A 25,502-nucleotide genomic window follows, 5' to 3' on the forward strand; every position below is an offset into this window, starting at 1 on the left:
AGTAAATTAATAAATCAACCTGACATTGGCATGAAAAATATCAACCTACATCTTAGAGACTGGTAAAGTTTAAGTGTCTGAAAATGGGCTTTTTAAACTGAAGTGTCTGCAAATCTTCATAAGCAGTCACTAGTCACCGTGTCATGCATTAGCAGAAATAATTCTAGATTATTCCGCTGTATCCAGACAAATAAAGCAAAACATAAAAGCCCTTGATGTGCAAAGTTTCAAATCCTAAAAGCTTACCATGTGGCAATTTCAAAAGCAGAATGAGATGCAATTAGTTTTTATGTGCCTATAACACCCACTGTTATTGATTTATTATATTTTCATTACTTTTATTATGCAGTACCTTTGGTAAGTTCAGGGCTTTAGTATGTAAATAATTAATGCACAGTAGCATGCTGGAAAGTGTCAAACAGTTGGGAAAGTTTTCTTCTTCCTTCTCTGCCGCTCTTTCTGCATTTGCTTTGGGTTGGTTTCAAGGAATTTGGAATAATTTTAAACTTCTGAGGGTTTAACCCATTTATGAACTCTGGAAACATGTCTGCACAAATTCGACTTGGCTGTCATGTTTCCCAAGGATGCTGAAGTTTTGTTAGATTGTGATAAATACTTTCTTATGGCAATAAGCTTGTAGACTGTTAATCCGGGAACACAGCAAAACAAGAAAATTAGATTTGATAGCTTTTAGTTTCCAAAACTATTTAAATAATTTGAGCTACATACCTCTCTTTTATCTTCCATTTTTATAAAAGGTGTGTTAATGTTAAGGACATTTAGAGACAATCGGATTTTCTTTTTGTGAAAAATAGAGATCTTAAAGCTAAAATGCATTCCATTGCTGTAAATCACAACTAATAGTTTTACAAATCCTGTTGACTAAAATCTTTGCTAAAATATCATTATGGTTTTAAACGTTCGATGCTGGCCTCCTGACCTCATGCACTTTGCATGGATATTAAGGCACTGCAAAATTGAATGGAGGAGTTCTGGTTTTGTTGCAAGCATGCAGAACTTACAATTAACTGCTTAACAGAATATTTTTCTTCATGTCTACTGTTATGTTCCAGTTTGTCCAAAATGAATTCATCCTTCCTTTGTGTTCATTGTGACAGAGGAATTCATGGATATACTTTTTAACTTTTAGACGAACATTTAAGAATCTAATTTGAGAATTTCTGCAATAAAATATTAAGTCAAGTGCATTTTACAAATTTGGAGTTCTAGTTAGTGTTAAAAATCTCTGAGTGCATTAACTGTTTAGGGGAAATTTATACTCTTCATTGGTTGGTCCTTCACAACTACTTATCCTGGAAGGTGTTCTAGTGTGAAGAAACTGCTCCCTTTCAACACTTAACAAAAACTTTGGCCCAAGAAGAATCACAAATGACAAGTCTTTCACATCTCTTCTGGTGTTTTTTACTGTTGCAAGATATCTTCTCCAGTTATTCTGAAGTTCAGATCACGCGGATTTGTTTTTGGTGACAATGTCTCACACCATTCAATACAAATGCTGAACGAAGAAGGACATCAAACTGTTAGAGTGTGTCCAGAGAAGACCAATGAAGATGATGAAAGATGTTGAGAGCAAGACTTATGAGGAGTGGCTGAGATCACTTGGCTTGTACAGCTTGGAGAAGAAAAGGCTGAGGCAGTCTACAACTTCCTCAAGGGGAGCAGGGGAGGTGCTGATCTCCTCTGTCTGGTGACCAGTGACAAGACATGAGGAAACGGAGCTAAGCTGTGTCAGAATTTCAGGCTGGATATTAGGAAAAGGTTCTTTACTGAGAAGGTGACCCATCACTGAAACAGTATCCCCAGGGAAGTGGTCACAGCACCAAGCCTGTCAGAGTTCAAGAAGCATCTGGATGACACTCTTTTATTCATACGGTTTAGTTTTATGTAGTCCTGCAGGGAGCAGGGAGTTGGACTTGATGATCCTTATAGGCCCCTACCAACGTGCACTGTGTGAGTATTCTGAACCAGTTGGCCTACATGTCCACATTGGAGAAGTAAAGGGTAAGTTCTCAAAATCTTCTCCAGGCAGCTAGATTGAAAAAGATCATGTGTTCAATATACTGTGTAATACAGTTTAAATTTAGCATGTCCACTACTCAACACTTAGACTCATTGGAAAATATTTTGGACATTTTCTCCCCAGTAAAAAAAAAAAAAAACAAAAACCAAAAAAACAAAAACCAAAAAACAAAACAAAAAGACCCCAAACAAACAAACACACAAACAAAACCACAAAAAAAAACCAAAAACCACAACCAACCAACCAAACAAACAAAAAAAACCCAGAAACCAAAAACCAAAACCAAAAATTAAAAAAAAGGAAAAAAACCCAACCAACCAACCAAAACAACAAAAACCAAACCTGAAGTCTGAAAGAAGGTTTCTAGTAGAATATTTTTGTTTTCGTATTAAAAGATTAAGATTATATGTGAAGTGCTTGATTTTTCCAAGAATGTTTTGATGGTAAAAAATATAGCTAAGAAAGTTTAGTTTCCTGATTTACATGTCTCACTGCGGAGGAAAGGTTAGTCAACAATTAGCTTGGCCAACTATTGAGAAAATCCAGGTATGGGTGATGCATATAATAAAATATAATATGTGCATTATTTTCTCTATCATGGTATAAAAATACATCGTCATTTTATAATCCATTAGAACAAGCCATTTTCTTAATTTCCTCTTAGTCTCCTCAGCCATTTGACATTAGCTCTTTTTCCCCTTTAAAAGGTCATTTTTAAATTATTTTATGGTGTTTTATTTATATATACCCATTTTTTTAAGAAGTTATTATTTAAACTTTATGTTAACCAGGTTTATTAACATCCTCTGTTAACTTCAGGTTCAAAGTAGTGTAATAGGGAGTTATGATTAAAAGAACTCTAGACATCTCTTTGGGAAAAATATCTTCTTCAGTTTTGTTCCACTGCTATGATTTATTGTTGCTAAAAAAATTATTTATGAAACTCAAAATGTATTTCCTTTATGAAACTCACAATGTATTTATCATTGCACATAAATGGCTACATTGAAGATATTATCTGCAGAAACTAAAAGGAAATAAATTCAATAACTTATTCCTACTTGCACAACTTTTTTTTTTTCTTTTTTTTTTTTGTGGAGTTAGGAAAAAGGAGGCACAGAGAGTTTGGCAAGTGGTATGAGGGAGGTGCTTGAGTTCTTCTGACACACGAACAGCCACCATGTATTAAGCCTCATTTTCTTGCCTCAGAAAAGGCTTTTCTTAAATCTTGTCTCAGGACATTTCTACTCTTGGAGATATGGTTTCCCTGAATTGTTACCACATTTTAAACATTTTAGGCTCTGATTGATGTAATAATTTTTAAAGTTCACCATGTTGCACTTTGACAATCATGATACCAATTTGCATGGATATACTTCATTCCATGTATGGTTACTAATTGGCATTTATGTGTTTCACATACCTGTGATTTTGTTTCAATTTTTAATCATTCAATATGTACACCAGTTGACAAATCAACATGATTCAAATAATCATCTTCCTAATTAGCTGACCAATTTTTCAGGGATACATTAAAGATAAATGGATTAAGAAAGTCAAAGGTTTGACAATGTGACAAACAAATCTGGTCAGTGTGACAAGTACCTTTTTTTGGAAAAAATGCTCATTATCTGAGGAGACTGAGAAATTACTAGTTATTTTGGGCCATAAAATAATTAGTTCTAGGGGATTGTTACTAAAGCATAGTAGAGTAGTAGCTGGTTTTGAGGTAGAAGCCTTATTGCTGTGTTCTACACTTGTCAAACACTGTTCATTAATGAGTGATTTTTGCAACTGTTCTGTTAATCATAGTTATATCTTTTTTGAAAAATACAGATGAAATTATGTGCCAAATTACCCAGAAGCAAGGAGGAGTAAATAGGGTTACAGCATCCAGGAGTTAATATTTGACAGGATTAGGCACAGATTTCACTACCCTCTTATTTTTCCCATGAAACTAAGCTTACAAATACCACAAGCGTTATATCTCCAGAAAAGATTTTATTTTTTCCAGTGTATCTTTCTAACTTCTGTACTCTCCTTCTAGCCAACACATTTCAAAGAAGGTACCTGTAAATGAACAAATGATCTTCAGACAACCTTTGTCATGTGTGCATTAAAACAAAAAAACAGGCCTTATGAAGAAACACGTATAAAAATTTCAGCCTCAGCAACCCAAATGTAAAGCTATTCCCATGCATTAAGTTATAAAAAAGATTCCGGAAAAACAAACCAACAAGGTCAGGTTGGCCTTGTTAGTTGCATTCAGTAGAGCCATACTTGCGAAAACGAGGTAACCTGAAAGACAGAAGGGTTATTCAAAGCCTCTGAGATGGTACAGAGCTTCAGTGTTAAGAGCAGAGATAGTAGAGGAGTTGAGATATGCTGAGGACTGCAGAGCAAAAGGAAAAATTGTCCTGGCAATGAATGCACTTCACATGATATGAACAGTGTCGAAGAATAGACTACAATATCACTCAAGGTGATAAGAGGTCTCTGCTGCAGAAAAAAAGACTTCTTAAATATGTCATCTTGAATTAATGTAACCTGAACACTCACTTGGATAGTACAGTTGAAGAGTTCAAATGCACGTTTTAATAGAAATTATTTCCTTGTCACTAGATTAGTCTTGACACAGAGGCTTGTGATGTCTATTATATTCAGTGGTGGTGCTTGCCATGAGGCTCGTCCCCACAAGAACTTTATAATCCTCATTGAAATCTTTCTGAGTCTTATTTCCCTCTTTCAAAAAAATGTGACTAGAGCACATGCTAGTTCCAAGCCTGCCCTAGTCAGACACCATCCTGCACCTACACAGAAGCAAGCCCTCATTCAGCTATACTTTGGCAACCCCCAAAGCCACAGAGATGGACACGTACCAAGTCAGGTTTAGCATGAAAGCAGAACACAGAAAAAAGATAGAAGCTCCTGATGTTCTGGTTTTCTTGTGATTTCATTCACAGGTGAGTAGTGATAGTTTATAGTATAATACTGTGCTTGTACCTTCCTTTTCTGTGAAGATTGCTTTGTTAAAAAACAAGTCCAACAAATATTTAAAAGTTCCCATGTATTCACATACCTGCACTGTAGCACTTAGTGGGCATTTCACTGGTTGTCCTCAAGGTGAGAGATGGGCACGTGGCAGATCAAACCGAGTGTTTGAAGGACTCATACAAGAATGTAACAAAATCCTTTACAAGGTAATGGACATTTTCTCTCTTTCTAATGCACAACAGTTATTATTTTCTTATCAGTGTTATTGCAATATTGTAGAACATACTGATCCTGTTTATAATGTTTTCTTAAACTTCTGTTGTAAGCGTGTCATGCATGCACACACACAGGAACATACATGCTCACACATGTGTGTGCATGTGTCCATATTCTTGCACACACATGCCCATGTACATATATACACACGTGCACACATGCACTGCTCAACTTTCTGCTGAGTTCCTCACCAGTTAAAAAGCATTAGAACCACCATGGATTTTTTACCTTGCCTTGCCTTTGGGAAAAATTTCACCCCATGGATAATGCAATTTTTTGTTATTTTTAAAAAAACCTGCCTTTGAAAGTACTTCTGATCAGTGCTTTGTAATCTGCAAACAACAACAACACCACATTTGTTACTCCTGGTCTGAGATACTCTTCTACTTTGTTTGGAAAAATTGGTAACTGTGTAAACCAGGAGCTGTGACTGCCAAAAATTTTACCATCCATCCATTCACACAGGGAGATAGTTCTCTGGACTATAGGGGATATGAGGGAAAAAATAGGCTTCACTGATCAGCAGTCACTAGATCTTTGGTACTTGCCTTGTAAAGGATAAACAAGTCAGCACAATGGTTAAAGGATGACTTTGCTACTTCATTAAAGAATGATCTTTTTTAACCTCTATTACTCCACTTGGGAATTTTGAAAATAAATTTTTTGAGGGAGGGTAATAATTTTACCAGTTATGTAGAGATTTCTGTTCCTGTTCAAGTCGCTATTATGGATGCTGAACTTCTTCAATGCCTTTACTGAGAGAAATGTCATTATTATTGGTGCTGTTACTATTATTGCAGGGGGAAAAAAAGAGATACTACATGCTTGGAACAGAGAGGCTTGACACGATAGTTGTAAAGTACATGTCTCAGCAAAACCAGACTGAAGCGCTGAACCATTTCTCTGATAACAGTGATATGTCCAGAATCAACATGGAAATGAGTCAGTTTAATGGTTTGAGAAACAGCGAGCCTGTTTCTACCCATGAACCTATGGAATAGGGTGTCAGTCTTAACAAAATTTGATTGAAGACATATGCCAAGGCAGAACAAAACCCATGCATATTTATATTAAATTGTACTCAAATTTATTTTAATTATAAAGAATAGAGTGTATTTTGAAACATTTTTTGCTGAGATACTGAGGAACAGCAAAAAAGACAGAACAGATTTGTAGAATTACATGTGACATATGCTGTTGCTTTTCCCAGCTTCAAGGGATGGGGGTGAACCAAAATAAACAGATAAACAGAGGGCTAAATGATAAGACCTTTTAGCTGAACATTTGGCAGGCAGCTAGGAGTTGTAAAAGGAACTGATGAAAAATGTTACAGAGCATAGTATCAGGCCTTGTGTTTTAGCAGCTTCAAGTAGTGAACTCATGTGTTTGGATGCCAAAAGCATTTCGGAGGTGCCAGAAAAATGAGAAACGGTTTAATGAAAAAGATTTAATGGCTTGCTTTATAAAAGCATGTCTATGTCTCTATATATTTCATCAATGTCAAGGTATGTGCGAAGTTAAGCATGTGCTTTTCTTATGTTATTCATGTATTTTTTTAATATATTGATAGTTATATAAGCCAACGCTTCCAAGGGCTTAGCAAGATTTTTAATTAATTCATGGACATCTTTCCACTAGGAGAACTATGATTCAAAGAGAGTTGCAGCATGCCTTCAGGATGAACTCGAAGACAAAATTCTTCCAGGCAACTCTGGCCCCCAGTCTGCTTCACTTACACCTTCTGGATGGTGCTTTAACTCTTTCAGAATGGTGTAAGGGATCCTTCATGTACCTGGGAACAGCAGTCTGGATGATTGCTCTGAGGCAACAATTGCAGAGGAGATGAAATAAAGAACCCTGGAAATTTCTGCACTGGTCTCAGGCCTTTCCTTGTCCTCTGCATTATCTGGTGTTTTTGTAACTCTCCCTAGCAGCAGGGTCTACGGAGTGTGCGTTCTTTGATGTTTTCACAGCAACAACTCATTTGCTTCTTCTCTTGGAGTAGAATCTCAAGAAACTGGGACAGTGATGAACAAGGCAGTCTCTCAAGGCGTATTTCTTTTCAGATCTTTGATGGTGAGACAAGAAAACCTTCAGAAGGAGGATCTGTTTCTGGGCTCCTCACTCCTTCCCAGTACTACAGAGTAAGAATAGAAATACATTACTGATCTCTGTCCATATTACAATAGAACCACTGTTCTTCCCTGTTGCAGAAGTCTGAAATTTTTCTTCATGAGGAGAATGATTTGCCCAAGGTCACTTAAGCAAAAAGCAGAGCTGGGAAAACCCTCATTTTAAAGGCAATGCTGACTTCCCTTGCATCTTCTCCTTGCTCACACCTTCATTAACATCCTTCCTTCTATTTTCAGGAGGTTTTTCCTTTCTTATTTAACACTTTTTTATATAAAAATCTCTGTTGTAATTAAATCTGAGAAGGCATTAAAATATCTCAAAGTATTCAAATAATCCAAAGGAGGGTGCGGTGCAGCAAGGCTGCATAGACTAGGAGGACTTCTTTTTCCTATGAGGGCAGCCCTAGCCTTTTGCCTTTGAAAAGTTATTCTCTTTGTAGCTTGAGTATGGTATTTTGATAATATTATTTTCTCTGCATTAAAAGATGCACCTCGAAATGAATTGTAACTCTTCGACCTTGATCATGAGATAATCTTTATCTACAACATAATGAAGTCATATAATGTCTGCAGCTGTAGCTGTAGCTGTTTGTAATGGCTGCACAATAGTTAATGTTGTTGATATAGAAGTAAAACGCTCATTTCATTTAGTCTAGGTCATCGGTCATAAGTATGTCTTCAAGTTTGACATTGTTTGTCAAAGGCATGTCATGTACTTTGTAACTTTTTTGCTTCCTCAGGAGCCGTTGAAATTCGGCATGCAGCTGGATAGATATATCTTCATTAAGGAAATTGTCTTTTGGAGCCTTTGTTTATTTGCTCAACAGTGTGCATGAGCAGAGGGTGAGTTAAAGGCCAATGCTTTTGGAACCATGGAAAAGAGCACAAAGTGCTAAATAAACAGTCACAAGTGAAATGAAAGGCCTGCTGAGAATGGGTGAGATGAGTATGCATCAAGTGCTATATTTATGCCCCCAAAGTCACATATATCTCAAAACAATAGCAAAAACTCTTTATGAATGGTTTATTTTACCAGTTATTTTTTCTTAAATCAGATGATAATGTCTTTAATGGATTATAGGTACATATATTGAAATTTCACCTTTTCAAGTTAACTCAGAAAGTGAAAGGAGCCTGAATAGAAAGAACAGGAAGAACAGGATATTAGGAGCGATGCACCTATTCCTCACCTTTGCTCTTCAAGTTAACTGTGTGCAACTCTCCTCAGTCAGATGGCACTGAAACTGTTTGAAAGCTGATAACATCTATGTTCACCTCTAGACTTATGAGGGACAAAGCTTAGTACAAACACTTCTAGCAATACGGTCTTCTAAGAAGGGAAAACATTTCGATATATGGTAAAGCCACATAACCCTTGAATCGACACATGACGAGTGGGCCCCAAAGTTAATGACTTACTTAACAAAGTTTTTCAAGGCTAAAACTTCTGTACTTTGTTAAACGAATGAACCATTATGTATTGTCAAGGCTATTCTAATTAAAAGTGACACTGGAAACATTTTAGCAGGACACTTATTTTTGTTTTTCACTGAATAGCCATTCGAATCTCTCAGCTACATGGCTTCTAACACGTACACATGTCTAGCAGGAGTTGCCCTTCACCTCATCCTACTTCATTATCCAGTTTGTCAAAGAAACACTATCCCAATAGCTATGAAAAAACCACACACAACATCTACTGTATGTTATTGTTGGCATCCTGAGTTGGCATGTCTGCTACAATTAAACAGAAGTTCTAAAAGATTCCCAGTTCAGTGCTCTTTGTGAAGACTTTGACACTGGGAAAGAGCAAAGCGTGCTCAAAAGAAAGAGGGTAATAATGCTCAGGTACTACGTAGTACAGACTAAGTACATTGAGAATATCCCATAGGGAAAGAAACTTTTATACAGAAAAAAAATCTAGCAAAATTAGATTTGCTGTTAGTGAAGTATAAGATAAAACTGGAAGGAAAACTTGTGTTTGCGTTTAAAATAGCAGGATTATGAACCTGTGGATTTAACAACTTTCTTAGTTGATTTTTTCCAATCATAATTTCATCAAAAAGAAAGGGTAGTTTACTACCTGCAGGTTTTGCACTTCACAAAAAGATAAAATTTACGAACAAATTTGTATATTTTAAGAATATTGTTTGCTAACGGCCTCTTGACTTCTTCCCTCTCCATTGCATTATGCACGTTTTTTAATTCTTCAGTTTTTCTAATAAATAAGTTGTTAAACTATGCTATAAGTCTACATCAAAATACATTTCTGAATCTGAAAATGTAGACATTTTTATGTTTTTGAAGCTTAAAAGGTCAATTTTGGAGCTACAAAAATGGTAATTCCTTTAAAACTTGATTTTTTGAAGCCAATTAGAAAAAAGTTGCATTGAAAAAGAGAGTGTGGTATTTGAGAACATTTACAGTACTTCCAACTATTCTTTTAAAAAAGCATTTTTCTTTTAAACTTTTCTTAATGTAAGCATGCCTCAAGACATGTCAGAAGTACATGACTAAAATCAAAGGATGTTATTGAAACATATACTGAAAGCAAAAGAGAGGGCTAAGGCATTTGTATTACAATGCAAGTAGTCCCAGCTAGACCTTACATGTCAAGTTGTGTTTTTCTGTACCTAAATAGTTTTAACTTTTATGATTACCACCTTCTTCCTGAGGCCTAACATCAGCCAAATTGTTCTTTTTTATTCAGCAGCATTTGAAAAACTGCTGCTGCCGTCACCCGTAATCCCTGTGCAGGTCACAGATATGTCATCAGGACAAGTCTGATGTGCTATTTTCAGTAGTGTTGTGCAGTAGGCAGTGTGAGCTCCTTTCTGCACAGCTCAGGGTGCCCAGTCACTCAAGTTGGTCACTGGTATCTTGATGTTGTCTCTCACCATGGTTGTCAGGACTGACACATATGTTTAGTTGCATTCAGTTTACCAGGCAACGTTGCACCAGTATCAGAGCGTGGTTTGAGGTGCTCAGCTGATCTCCCAGACCCAAGAACATATTCCAGTGTGGATTCTGCTTGCTTCTGGATACAATTCTGTTTTTGAATTGAATGGGATAGCGGGCAAGATTGGGAGCCTGACAATGATTGATGTAAAATCAAGATAATGGAACGGATTATTACAAGAACATTGCAGATGTCATAGTGTGAGCCCAATATGTACCTACCAAGTAGTGTCAGCTCTGAAAAATTTCATGTTCTATTTCTGTTTACTATAATAAATACATGAAACATGTAAACAACGTCACTGAATTTAAAACTTTTCCTCAGCTGGCAGTAGTTGGGAATCGGAGGCTATTAATGGTGAAAAACTAAGGGACTCTATAGGATTGTGGTGCTTATTCTAGAAAGCTAAATGTCCTCTCTGAAAAAAGCACTCTTATCTACATCAGCTTTATCTTCTTGTAAAGTCTTATGAAATGTGTTACAGTTTGCAACAAATTATTAAAAAAAAACCCCAAAAATAACAATTATTTTCTATACTTCATCCCCTCACATCTCTCATCTTTTTTCTATTTTGAGCATTACCCATAAAACTTAGGAAAACTAACAATATCATGCTCTACTATGTAAGGAAAACATTTCCATCTGCTCAAAAGGCATCTCGTCTCATCTCTGAGTAACCTTATCTGCCCAGTCCAGGCTCATTGCCTACCCAGCATCATTCCCACTCATTGAACTAAAAGACTGTGAATACAGTTCCCATCTACAGAGTGTCGAAGAGAGGAATGTGCATGTGTCCTAGTCAAAAAGTTAAGTCAGCATTTGCACAAACTGCTCCTGTAGGACTATCTGGATTAAAACTGACTTTTGTATTGTCAGTGCCCCTCCACAGATATACAGGACATTTCTGTGCAAGTTGAAGTCTCACTGACATCTGTGGAAGAGAGCAAACTCCAAAGCATTTTTTAAATTTTGTGTTTGAACAGAGCTTCTTGTTTCTGGGAAGATGGTGTATGAGTTTATGCATGTATCATTTCTTTTCTTCAGCTTGGAGGACGTTGGAAGCCCTTGCCTCATAAACCAGAAATGAATTCCACTGGAAAGTCTCTCTCTTCTGAAATATATGCCATTTTGTATGTAGTATCAGGTATACCATACATCTGTCCTGCGTGAGGCCTGACACAAAGCCTTACCTTTGACAAACAGAACATTTTTGTTAGAGCTCATTTTGACCTTCTTGAAGTATTCCCATCTTTTCAGAATTCTGCAGGTGGTAAGCTGTTCTGTCACTTTAATATGTATTTTTAACTCAATTTTACCATTGTGTCTTCAAAACTAAACATTCTGTAGTATCTGTATGACTTTGTTGAATCCTCAATATTTTTTTTTTAATTAAAATATCCACATCATCATAAGGTAAAGTGAACTGTGATTCTAAATAAACCATCTTCATCCTCTAATCACAAGAGTTTTGATGCATAAGACAGCTGCAGCATAAAGTGAATACTTTAGAAGTATTCAATCCTCAGTGAAGTTCGACCTCGACAAGGTAGGGTTTTTTTCTAGACTGTAGTTTAATATCGAAGTGACACTTAAAGTACTTTTCATTTCAGTGATCTGAAACTCGGTATTGTAGTCAGATTTCTCATATCTGGCTCATAAGCAGCACAAGGCAGTGAACCCTAATTTAAATCAAATAATAACATGTTAGGTTTTGGCATTTTTGACAAGAATGTACCTGAGAATGTGCCAAGACTATATTTCTTGATAGTTGTATTTAAATGAAGAGCCACTCACTTCAGTCTGCTCTTTATTCTTGGTCTACTCTCTTACAACTCTGAATGCTTCAGATGAACTTTGGACTAAAAAAAGTAAAACAAATTTAATTCTAAAATCCACACACTGTAGTGAAATTGCTGATGTGGTTAATCAGTGTGCTGGTTTTAGCTGGGACAGAGTTAATTTTCTTTGCAGAAGGTAGTACGGGGCTTAGCTTTGAATTCGTGCTGGAAACAGTGTTGATAACACAGGGATGTTTTAGTTATCACTGAGCAGCGCTCACACAGGGTCAAGGCCTGTTCTGCTTCTCACACACCCCACCAACAACACACCTGGGGGTGTACAAGAAGTTGGGAGGGGACACAGCTGGGACAGCTGACCCCAACTGACCAAAGGGATATTCCATACTGTATGATGCCACGCTCAGCATATAAAGCTGAGGGAAAAAGGAAGGGGGAGACATTTGGAATGATGACATTTGTCTTACCAAGTAACCAAAACATGTGATGGAGTCCTGCCATCCTGGAGATGGCTGAACACCTGCCAGCCCATGGAAAGTGGTGAATGAACTCCTTGTTTTGCTTTGCTTGTGTGTGCAGCCTTTGTTTTACTTATCAAACTTTTTTTATCTTAACCCACTAGTTGTCTCACTTTTACTCTTCTGATCCTCTCCTCCATCCCGACGAGGGAGAGTGAGCGAGTGGCTCTGTGGGGCCTAGTCACCAGCTGGGGTTAAACAATGACAGTGAGTTACAATTTAGTCACAATTAATTCATTTCAGCTCCTGTAGTGTAAGAATAGTATAATTAGTACAGAATGACTTTTTTACACTAAAGACATTAGAATTCTAGCTTCATTCTAGACAAAAAATATTTATATCCTGCTGCCTATGACTCAAATACTTACAGAAAATAGCAAGAAAATCATGTTCATATTTTCTTACTTAATTCAGATTGCCTATTTCTAATTTATAGTGCAGTAAGACAGAAATGTAATATGAGATCTTTTTCAAAAATAGTATGTATTTTTTCTCTTCTCTTCCAGGAAGCAGATGAAACACACTAGTGTCTACAATTAGCAGAAAGAAATGAACTTTTTAAAGAAATAAACTTTTCTAAGAAAGAAGCTAACTCTCACTTGTCCTGCAAATCAGAAAGATAGAATGTAATAAGCATTAGAAAACCAAGACACAGGTCTTTATAGGGAACTCCAAAGTGGCTACCAAAGAATGAACTAAATCATGGGCAACGACCACAAAAGTTAACCTTTTCCAACACCTTGATACAAATATAAAAATATGAATGGCAATATGTAAGTAGACATGCAAAAAAACACACTGACTTTTAAAAGATTTGCATGTAAAAGAAGGTTTTACTGTCAAAATCTTTTAAACTTGAGAGCTGCAAATTTATTTCTCCTGTGGGCTGTGCAACTGAGAAGTCAAACTTTTCATGTCAGGATCCACACTTTTTTTTAATGCTTTTTTGCACCAACTAAGCCACATGGGAAAGATTTCTAGAAAGAGATGAAGAATGGGGTTTCTACAAAGAGATGAAGAATAGGGTTTCTACAAGGCTTGAGGATACTAAATTAAAGGGGCATTTAGGGAGTCAGGCATGTCTGGCAGATGTGAGCACGCTTTCTTTCCTCTCTGCTCCTCCAGCCCCTGGTAGTTCGTGTATGCACCCCACCTCTCTTGTTCACACTCTTTAACTGTTTTCGCTCTTTTGCTTCCTCTCTTTCCATCTCTCTTTCTCTTCCACCATCATGCTCCTACTAGGATGGAATTGGTGTCTGAGTGGTTAACCCTCACCTCCATCATCTAGATATAGGTCATTTATAGATGGGTATGCTCTCTGCTGCCATTCATGCAATTTCCACAGTTTGACATTCAGTCAATCAGACTAGGAGAAACTCCTCTGGGGAAGATTTCTGATCTGCTATCTGTCGTGGAGTGATATTTGTGTAACAAATTCTTCACACTCCATCATTTAATACTGTGAGAAATAGTGAAGGCAGATCCATCCTGAAATCATTGGAATCATAAAGAAGACTCTTTACATGAATAAACATTTGTTAAAGTTGAACAATGATGGACAGATGGAGTTACAGTAGTGATTGTCATCAGTTAATGAGTTAATAAAATGACAAGAAGTAGGAAAACTTTAGAAGTGCCTAAAGGCCATTTAAAAATTATAATCTTAAACCATATTGTGAATATATATAACTTAAGTGTCTAAGTAGCACAATCATCTTAAAAAATTTGTTCTTCACAGCTTCAGACACTTTGTTTTTACCTAAATATAACCTGAGTAAATCTATTTTTGCTAAGTTTGATTTTTTTTTTTTTTTACTCTGAGGACTCTCTAAGACCTGTGTATCAGTGACTGGCGAATTTGAAAGGAAGTATATTTATCAATAAACAAACAGCACTCTGCAGGATATCCCAGCTGAGCAGGTCTGTGTGCAAAGGAAAACAGCTAAATCTAGAAAAATGACCTTTGCCACAACAGCAATAAGCAAGTCAGAATTCTTTCATGATAACGAAGAATTAGAACAAGGCTATGGTTGAGGAATTTGCAGATACGAAGAGCTGGTTATCTTCTCCTGTGTCTCTGCTATGTGTAGACCCAAAATACTTGCCATCAGTGATGTGATGGAATGTATAGATTACACTGAAATTCGCAATACAAGAACATTTCTAGGCCAGAAAAACTGTCTGACCTTCTCATGGTCTGAATAAGCTGTTGCTTTGCCTCACAAGGAATTTTTCTTTGGCATTAATTGCAGTATCTGAAATATTCTATTGGCTAGACACATGACAAAGAGCAGGTTAGTATGCTGTAACTTGTAGGATATTAATTTATTTCAAAATGTTCATTCCGTACTCAGCTGAGTACGGTATGAGGTAATGAGCTGTGTGTCCCTTGAGTATTCATTCTCTGAAAGTGTATCCCAAACAATGGGCACTGTCTTCCAGGAAATTTTTTCACAGTTAACTCCCAGCAGGGTGTAACAACACAAGTTCTGTCTATAAAAGTAGTTTATATAACATAGCATTTGCTTTATTTGGGTGAATGCTGTGTAAACAGATTTTACAAACAAGATAATATAAACCACTGTGTTTTGTTAAAGACAAGGGCTTTCTGTCAACATGCAATTTGAGGAGGCGTAGTAGAACATTTACATACCAGTATGTAGACAATCTATAGATATTAAAACTTTAAAGCATGAAATAAGACAATTGCAGAACCTGATATTAGAAAATGAATTGAAGTACAAAGAAGAGACAAGGATAAAGCCATGATGTTGCTTCAGATTTTTGAGGAGATATTAATATATTTCAATAATTTATTGCTCAGTTTTAGTAAGAATTAGTATTTGAGCTACTACAATCTTAATCTAAAAAGTAATTATTTGGCAAAAATGTTTCGCTAAAGAAATACTCAAGTCAATGAATATGTTCATGAATAGTTTACTTCTTAAATACCTACCTCGAACATTTTTATGTTATATGAAGATCTGTGATAGTCTCCAAAATCTAATGTGTCCCTGATGTTGGCTTGCAGGCAGCATTTTCAGAAAGGAGGAAATTGACGAAAATGTCTGTGAAGACTTTACTGTCATGTTAACCAATGTTATCCATAATGTTGTATCACATTGATACACAGCTGGGATTAAAAGTAGTGGTTTTCATCACTGACATTAAATCTTTGTAATACCTGTAGACCACCATTGATATGAGAGGTCTGTTTAATGTGGAGTTTCTAACTGACACAAAAACATTTCTCCCCACTTAAATATGTGGCTAGATGAAGTGAGAGGATTTTTTTTTCATTTTAGAGGAACTGTAACATATAGAAAATGACTTGCCTCAAATATCCAATCAGTATTTGCCCCCCTCAAATTCCACTCTCAGTAGTCACAGAATCACAGAATCACAAAATCACAGAATGTTAGGGATTGGAAGGGACCTCGAAAGATCATCTAGTCCAATCCCCCTGCCAGAGCAGGAACACCTAGGTGAGGTTACACAGGAAGGCGTCCAGGTGGGTTTTGAATGTCTCCAGAGAAGGAGACTCCACAACCTCCCTGGGCAGCCTGTTCCAGTGTTCTGTCACCATCACCGTGAAGAAGTTTCTTCTCAAATTTAAGTGGAACCTCTTGTGTTCCAGCTTGAAGTCATTATCCCTTGTCTTACTGTTGGTTGTCACTGAGAAGAGCCTGGCTCCATCCTCGTGACACCCACCCTTTATATATTTATAAACATTGATGAGGTCACCCCTCAGTCTCTTCTTCTCCAAGCTAAAGAGACCCAGCTCCCTCAGCCTTTCCTCGTAAGGGAGATGCTCCACTCCCTTAATCATCTTTGTGGCCCAACTCTCTAGCCTGTCCAGATCTCGCTGGATGGCAGCACAGCCCTCTGGCGTGTCAGCCACTCCTCCCAGCTTGGTGTCATCAGCAAACTTGCTGATAGTACACTCAATTCCCTCATCCAAGTCATTGATGAATATATTGAACAGTATTGGTCCCAGAACTGACCCTTGAGGCACTCCACTAGATACAGGCCTCCAACCAGACTCTGCCCCATTGATCACGACTCTCTGGCTTCTCTCCTTCAGCCAGTTTGCAGTCCACCTCACTACCCAATCATCCAGTCCACACTTCCTCAGTTAGCCATGAGGATGCTGTGGGAGACGGTGTCAAATGCTTTGCTGAAGTCAAGATAGACCACATCCACTGCTCTGCCGTCGTCAATCCACCTTGTTACGTCTTCATAAAAGGCTATGAGGTTGGTCAAACACGACTTCCCCTTGGTGAAGCCAGGTTGACTGTCCCTGATGACCCTCTTGTCCTTGATATGTCTTAAGATGGCACCAAGGATAAGGTGTTCCATCACTTTCCCAGGGATGGAGGTGAGGCTGACCGGTCTATAGTTGCCCGGGTCCTCCTTCTTGCCCTTTTTGAAGACCGGAGTGACATTTGCTTTCCTCCAGTCCTCAGGCACCTCTCCCGTTTCCCAAGACTTGGCAAAGATGATGGAGAGCGGTCCAGCAATGACTTCAGCCAGCTCCCTCAGCACCCGCGGGTGCATCCCATCTGGACCCATGGATTTATGGGTGTCCAGATTGCTTAACTGGTCCCTAACCCAGTCCTCATCAACTGAGGCAAACTCCTCCATTGCCCTGCCTTCCTCTGGGGCCTCAGGGGTACGGGGCTCCTCAGGACAGCCTCCAGCAGAGTAGACAGAGACAAAGAAGGCATTCAGTAACTCTGCCTTCTCTGTATCTTCTGTCACCAGGGCACCCACCCCATTCATCAGTGGGCCTACATTGCCTCTGGTGTTAGTTTTATCTGCCATGTATTTGAAGAAGCTCTTCCTGTTGTCCTTGACCCCTCTCGCCAGGTTTAACTCTAAGGAGGCCTTAGCTTTCCTAGTTGCCTCCCTACATCCTCTGACAACAGCCTTATATTCTTCCCAAGTGGCCAGCCCCTCCTTCCATGATTTGTAAACCCTCCTCTTCCTCTTGAGTTTGCCCAGCAGTTCCCTGTTTAACCACGCAGGTCTCCTGGCTCCCTTCCTTGACTTCCTGCGCGTCGGGATGCACTGATCTTGAGCTTGGTAGAAGCAGTCCCTGAATGTTAACCAAGTCCAGGCCTTGTGCAATCCATCTACCTTCTATGGGGGACTTCACAAGAGTTCTTTTCAAATTTGTCTTTTTAATCTAAAAAAATATTTATGAAGAGCAAATTTAGCTTTTTTTAGCTGATCAGGGGATCTGGGAGGGAATTAAGGGTAAGACTTATTTCATAAGGGAAGGCAGTCATTTTGTTTGCCTAAAAATACTATAAAATATCCAGCTCAGAACTCTCCTGTCAGTAAGGAGCAAGCTGGGAAGAAAGGATTAGTCCGTCCTGATAGTAAAATTCCTGTCTGCCACCCCTCCCTTTAGTGCATGAGTTTGAATAACTATGCAAATATATTTAGCCCCTTTTTTTCTTTAAACATCCTCAGATAATATTATGGCTGTTCCCTCAGTGATCTGAATACACCAGGAGGTGACTTTTTCTTCAGTGGGGTGGGATTAGCCCACACAGGCACAGTCATTATACTCACTGCCTTTTACAAATACAGCAGTGTCCAATTTTGAGTTGTGCCCTCAATATGTTTTCATTGGCTAAACAGGAGCTGTGCTGGTTGCTTTCTGCCTGAGAAAACACTCCATTTAAGAGTTTGCATATATTTGATTTTCAGCATTACATTTGAAATATGTATACTATGAGAATTCAAAATTATCAGTGTTATTCTGACTTACTTTTCTGCTTGTGGCATTGGGCAGGCCAAACAGACTGCCTATAGAGAGGACTATTTGTATTTTTTAAGATAAGTTGTGCTGGTAGTTTGCAGTTGCCAAACCTGGCAAGAAACAGATACAGGGTAGGGGTACGTTTTGAACATCAAAGACCAAAACTGCTGTTTGGCTACCGCAAGCTTGTGATTAGTCATAGGACCATGAGTTTTTTATACCTTGAGTTTTGTCTGTGGATGTATTGGGTTTGCATGGCAAGGCTTTGGTAGAGGGTTAGATACAGGGGTGGCTTTTGTGAGAACCTGCTGGAAGTTTCTCCTGCATCCAATAGGCAAGTGCCAACCAGTTCCAAGAGGAACCCACCACTGGCCAAGGCCAAGACAATCAGCAAAATGGCAACGCCTCTTTGATAGCTTATTTAAGAAGTAAAAATTTGCTGCCAACAGCAACTGCAGCCAGAAAGAGGAATGAGAATATGTGAGAGAAACAACCCTGCAACACCAAGGTCACCGAAGCAGGAGGGGCAGGAGGTGCTCCAGGTGCTGGAGCAGAGATTTCCCTGCAGCCCATGGTGAAGACCATGGTGAGGATGGTTGTCTGCCTGCAGCCAATGGAGGACCCCATGGCAGAGCAGGTGGATGAGCCTCAAGGAGTCTGTGATCCCTTGGGAGCGGGGTCCTGGCAGGACCTGTGAACCCGTGGGAGACCAATGCTTGAGCAGTCTGTTCCTGAAGGACTGCAACCCATAGAAAGGACCCATGCTGGAGCAGGGGGAGGCTGTGAGGAGTCCTCTCCATGAGGAGTAAAGAGCAGCAGAGACAACATGTGAACTGACCAAAACCCCTATTCCCTATACTCCTGAGCTGCTGGTGGGGAGGAGGTGGAGAAAATCGGGACTGAAGCTGAGTCTGGGAAGAAGGGAGGGCTGGGGGAAGGTGTTTTAAGATTTAGTTTTTATTTCTCATTAACCTACTCTGATTTTGACTGATAATAAATTAAATAAATTTTCCAAATTTGAGTCTCTTTTGACTGTGATGGTAATTGGTGAGTGATCGCTCCCTGACGTTATCTCAACTCACAAGCCTTTTGTTATATTTTCTCTCCCCTGTTCAGTTGAGGAGGGGGACTAATAGAGTGGCAATTTATATAATCATAGAATGTCCTGAGTAGGATCATCGAGTCCAAATCCTGTCCCTGCAATGTGCAGTTTTGCAAGTTGCAAGCAGTGTGAAAGATATAGCTAAATAATTTTTCAGCTTCGTATTTTCTGATGTTTCAGTAGTAACTGGCAAAAAAAATACTGATTTTGAAAATTATCGATCTTTCCTACTGGTGGTGCTTTTTAGACTGTGATCGGAAAATACCATTGCATTGTCTTTACTTCTCATGAATTGCTAGTAGCTTTGTCATGACATTCTGGTGGCCTCAAGAGTTGAGTATATGGTTCCTAAAGACTCTTACTTGATTCTCAGTTGCTATTGTGGTTAAAGCTGTCTGCCAAAGGACTTTACACTACCCTGTGATTGTTCTGAATGTATCTCCAAAAGAGTCCATTTAAGAAAACACACAAATAATGCAGGCTTCCAAGTGATGCTGTTATATAAAATCTAATGCACATTCAAGTATTACAATTGGTGATGAGTATCTACAATATATTTTCTTTTTTTTTATCAGTGTCTTAACCAACATATATTGTGTCATGAGTAAAGCAGTACCTACTCTCTTAATTTTTAGAGTTTCTCTTATGAAAATTTTTAACTGTGCTATCACTCACTATTTCCATTGTTACAGAAAGAACACACCTGGTGAGCTCAGCTATATGTACCTTTTCATTCTGTTTTCCAACAGAAATACCGTAAATATGACCTTCATGATGTCTATAGTGTCTCTACCTTGGCCTGCAGAACACTTTGGTTTCAAGTTGACGTAGGCATAGATGTCCTCACAGTTCTTGGAAACGAGTAGCTGAATACAGAGACCTTTTCAAAACCAGAAAATCCAGAAAAACTTTACATGTGCTCTAACCATTGGATAGCTTCCATCAGAATTCACAACACCTTACAGCACATTCTATCATGAGAGTGTTTCTAAAGCTACTATTTTCATCACTCTGATGTTTCCAATCCAGGTTTGATAAGACTATAAATAATGTCACTAACAATCACAAAAAAATGAACATTTTCTACTGCAACATCAAGAACCAAAGAGTTTAGCCAAGAAAGAAGGTAGTGAAGAGGGTAACCAACAGAATTCACCCTGGCATGCCCACTGCACACAAGGGAGATTCTCTTCTAATGTGGCTGTTTCATACGCCTGAAAATAATGGGAAGCACTTGCCTGTTCTGTCTAGACCTTCTGGGTCCAATATCTGTTACATGAACAATTATAGTTGACAGTTACAGTCACAATAAGTACAATTCCAGAACATATCAGTCAGAGAACACATTGATCAACTGATTGATTGAGCAGAGGAACTAATTAATGCAAGTTACACATTGGATGAAAAATTTGAAGTTGGCAACCTGCCTGGACATGTTCGACTCACAAGACAAAGAGGATTCCTTTAACTAGTGAATGTTTTTTCAGCCTTTTGCTCCCAACTCCCAGGTGTCTTGCTTATCACAATATCACTACTGTCTGTATTTGCCATTGTCTCACATCTATTTGTTTGCAGGATCCCATCCATCACAATCAAGGTTCTGACTGGATTTACATTTCTTTTTATTGATGTGGGAGGAAGCATGCAAGAAATAGAGAGAATATAGTATTTAATGTTTTCATTTAAATAAAATTGTATATGCAAACAGTGTTGCTTTGGCTTGAGTAGACTCAATGAAATTGGGTAAGAAATTCTTTAAGCGTGGAATTTATGTTTTTTCTGGCCACAAGTAGAGTATAAAGTAACAATAGCCATGGATTGGTGTGAAGTACTCAAGATGACTGCTTGTGCAGGTTGAATGACGTGAATACTAATCAGCACAGTTTAGTCCTCGCTGAATGTAAAATATTACTGATATAATTTATATGATGCAAAAAATACCTCCAGAAGTTCAACTTACAATTTCCCCTCTGAAACTGAAGGAATCTTGCAAATAAGCACTGTGAAGATTATCTTCACAGTAGATTCTTTAGTGTTATTTAGTGATACATGCCAATGTTAAAGCAAGTATCGTGGTACGATACATGCATCCTTGTGTAGGTGTAATTACACTTAGTTCTTATCTGCTAAATAACTAACTCTGGCTTTACTACACTCCTATGCAAAGAGGAACAGGACCCTCATATGTCTTAATTTTTTCTTGACATTCACTGTTCTCAAAGCAAAAATTATAATTTTTCTGAAAGATATAAGGAAATAAACTGTAGTTTCTCACTTAATTGACTCTAAGGCACAACACAGAAAAGAGCTTAGGCCCAAGAGACAAGAGGTAATTCCTTTAACCACATTGTTATACAGATTCATCTTTGCAATACATTTTAGTTGGTTTTCAAAGCTATTTTTTCCATCTTGGCATAAAAAAACCCCAAATTGTTCAGTTTGAGATGTAGCTATACTTCCCTGATTATGTCTTAATTAATTCACCTTAGACTGTAATTTTAAAAAGAAACGTGCAATGAAGATAATGAAAATGTGGCTAGCACTTTAAAGGTCAGAGCACTCATCGCTAAATGAAACAAACTAATTACTGTGAAATATTAATGCTATACTGTTGCTCTTGATTTTTCATTGTAGATATGATCAAAACCATATGCCTGTTTTTGAAAGTTAGTTCAAATAAAAACATGAGCAGGTTAAAAAAAAATTATGGTTTAAAGTGTTTGGTACTTTAGAGATGTGCCAGCTCCATTGTAGTCCACATTTGGTAGCATTTATTTAAGGTGCTTGTGAGGGACAGGCAACGCCAAAGAACCTTGGAGTTTAATTTTGAGTCTGGAAACACATTGGTTGCATTTTCATGGAGAAACAAAACACATTGCAATGAGACATTATTATTATATAATTATAATAAAGAAATAAAATTATAGAAGAATTCATGTTCCGTAAACGTATTTACAAAGACACACATGCATCAAAAAGATGTAGCTACATAGCTGAAGTAAACCTGCTAGTGATCCTTATGCAAAAACTAATATCTTTGTACCATTTAAGCAGACAGCAAAATTTCCCTGATTTCATCATAGACAGTTTTCCTCCAAACATCAGAAGATGAATAAAGCATTCAATATTCCACTGAATTTGCTCCCTTTCTCTAATGTATATTTCACCACATAATAATAGTCTCTTTGGGCTTATATAGCACATCGGATTTACCAATAGAACTCAGACATACATGTAAATTAACCTAGAGTGAATTTTTTCCACACATATCTGATTCAAAGTAAATATGCTTTCAAAATTATTTTACTTCACAAAAAATGTTATCAAATTTGAGGGTAGCAAGCCTACAATAAAAGATGGTTGTGTTAACTGTACTTGCCTTGTTTTTGTCATGGATTTATAGTAAGCGTATAGAATAACGTTGATTGCAGATCAGTTGACAAATGAAAACTCACTCCAGCTGGTACATAGTAATCTCTTTAGAGTTAGAGTAATACAGTTTTTGTGATTCTGAGGTGTCACCTGCTCCAAATTCCTCTGAAGTACTGGTGAAGAGAGTCTCATCTACATCTAATTGCCTATTTACCTGAATTTTTGCGAAAAATGACAAATATGTAAAAAAAGACTGGCTAGGACAGTCAAGTAACATGAAATTTATTCTTCTACAAGCTCAGTAGTATAAAAAAAAATTAATTAAACAAACACATGTTAACCTCACATTCCCATTGGCCAAAATTACAGTGTTTTTCAGATGTTTTTGGGTTGTCCTGTCTTGTCAGAGCTGGATTGGTTGTTAGATGTGATATCATGTTTTCATCGATATAGTGACTTTTTAGCTGGACGCTTTTGCTTTGACATTTTCAGAAATGCTGTGAGTAATTAGGAAAAAGCATGTTATGCCTTCTTTATATCCGTGTTAACTATGTTGGTTTATTTTCTGACTGCTTAGGGCAATTTTTGGAACAATAAAGAATATGGGCAAGGCCTGAGATATTGGCTTGTTAAGTTTACAACAATTTTGCAACTTTCCCTTTACCAGATGTGAGGGAATATCACATTTTTTTCACACTGTTTTGAGCAATGCAAGATAATTTTTGTGTGAAATATTTGAAGCAGAATTGTCTCAGGTGTTGTTTCCACACATCTATGACCTGTACAAATGGGAAGCCTAATTTTCTAATTTAACTATATAACCATTCAAAGGTTTTTGGTAGTGTTCAAACATAGACAACTAATTGTTTTCTGGATGATTAAGAAAGAGGAAAGCAAGTTTCTCATATGAACTACTTTTCCAGTCAATGTTTTTAATTGGAAAAAATATGACTTTTAATGACTAAGTAGCTGTACAAATAATGCCTTACATGTCTCTTACAAAAAACAATAGTACAGTGTGATAGTCAAGCTCTATTTATCAAAACTTAAATATGGCGTTATTATTCTAAAATTAAGAAAAGTGAGACTGCTGGATTTTAAAATGAATACTTTTGATTATTCCCAAGACATGATATCATCTTGTATGATAATTAAAAATCAGATTTGCTACCTGTGCTTAAGGTAAGAGCAGAATCTTCCTCAATTTTTTGCACTTTGTGTCATCCTGGCAGGAGTCCTGGCTTCTTGTAAGTCAATGGCAGAGCTTCATCAACTTCACTTGAGTAGTGATTTCATTAAATGAATATTTGGGGTAATTAGAGATGAATCATGAGACTCCTGTTTTTCATTTTTAATGATCATGAATAAGATCCATGAAAAGCCTACTGAAGTTAATTGGAAGATTAATGTTGCTTTCAATAGACTTTGGTTCAGGCTTTTTATTTTGCACACAGGCACTTGTGTAATTTTTTTCAGGGTTTTTTAAAGGCTTTTGGTTTCGCTGTGGCACTTTTCCATCCACAGAGGTCCCGCATTGTCCCATATTCTTGAGTTACAACGTAAACTGTATTGTGTCGTTTGTATTTCTTAAATTGTGTCAGTCCACTATTAGCATGTGTGATGGTCATTGTTGGTCGCCATCCCTAGTTTAGAAGAACAAGTCAGATGATTATTGTCTGACGCAAATTTCCCTCCTCCAGATCTGCTTCTTAGCACTGGGTTTACTAATTTGAGCCTATATTTTCTTCTCTCCCATTATCCAACAATAAATTTGGTCTTCCAGTATCTTCTGCTTATCCCCCACATTTCTCATCATTTCTTGCTTATAGGGTAACCCCAGTGCATCTCTCTTGCAGTTTTATTGGTAATTTATCCACTTCTCTCATTGTAGGAGATCTTAGCATTGTAAAACAGAGAGAGGAAGTAGCTGAGCTAACTGAAGTCCTCTTTTGATATAGAAGAGGAGAATTGTTGAAATCAAAGCCTTTTTCAGGACAGGATTTAGGATGGTCTTTGATATATGTATCATTGTTTCATGAATAAAAGTGAGGAAAAGTTGGCAACACTGTATGGATATGGTTTTCAATATTGTTGTCATGGAATATACAATTTCGGCACTGATAGGAGCCTGAAGAACTTGGTGTCAGGATAAGAATTTGATTTCTTCCAGAATCAGAAGGAAACAAAGCCAAGCAAATATGGAAAAGCAGAAAGGAAGCAGGGGAAAGACAATTTATACTGAACTGTTGAGGAAACCACACATTTTTTTCCCTTGTTTTGAATTGTTTCCTCAAATTATCCATCCTTGACAATCCAGTACAGAATCCCTCAGGTGAGAAGGTTCCTCAGGAGGTCTCCACTCCAGGCTCCTGTCCAAAGCAGAGACAAAAAGCAGATAGCAAGCATGGTCTTCCAGTGAGGTGGAACTCAAAGAGTGTTTTAACAGGTTATTTTTAAGCTTAAATATGGCATATGATTTCTCTATGTTAGATTTCATAAATTCTTTGTATCAATTACTTTAGGTGTGTACAGTGGATGGTAT

The sequence above is a fragment of the Caloenas nicobarica genome, chromosome 1, assembly GCF_036013445.1.
Source record: "Caloenas nicobarica isolate bCalNic1 chromosome 1, bCalNic1.hap1, whole genome shotgun sequence".
Classification (NCBI taxonomy): domain Eukaryota; kingdom Metazoa; phylum Chordata; class Aves; order Columbiformes; family Columbidae; genus Caloenas; species Caloenas nicobarica.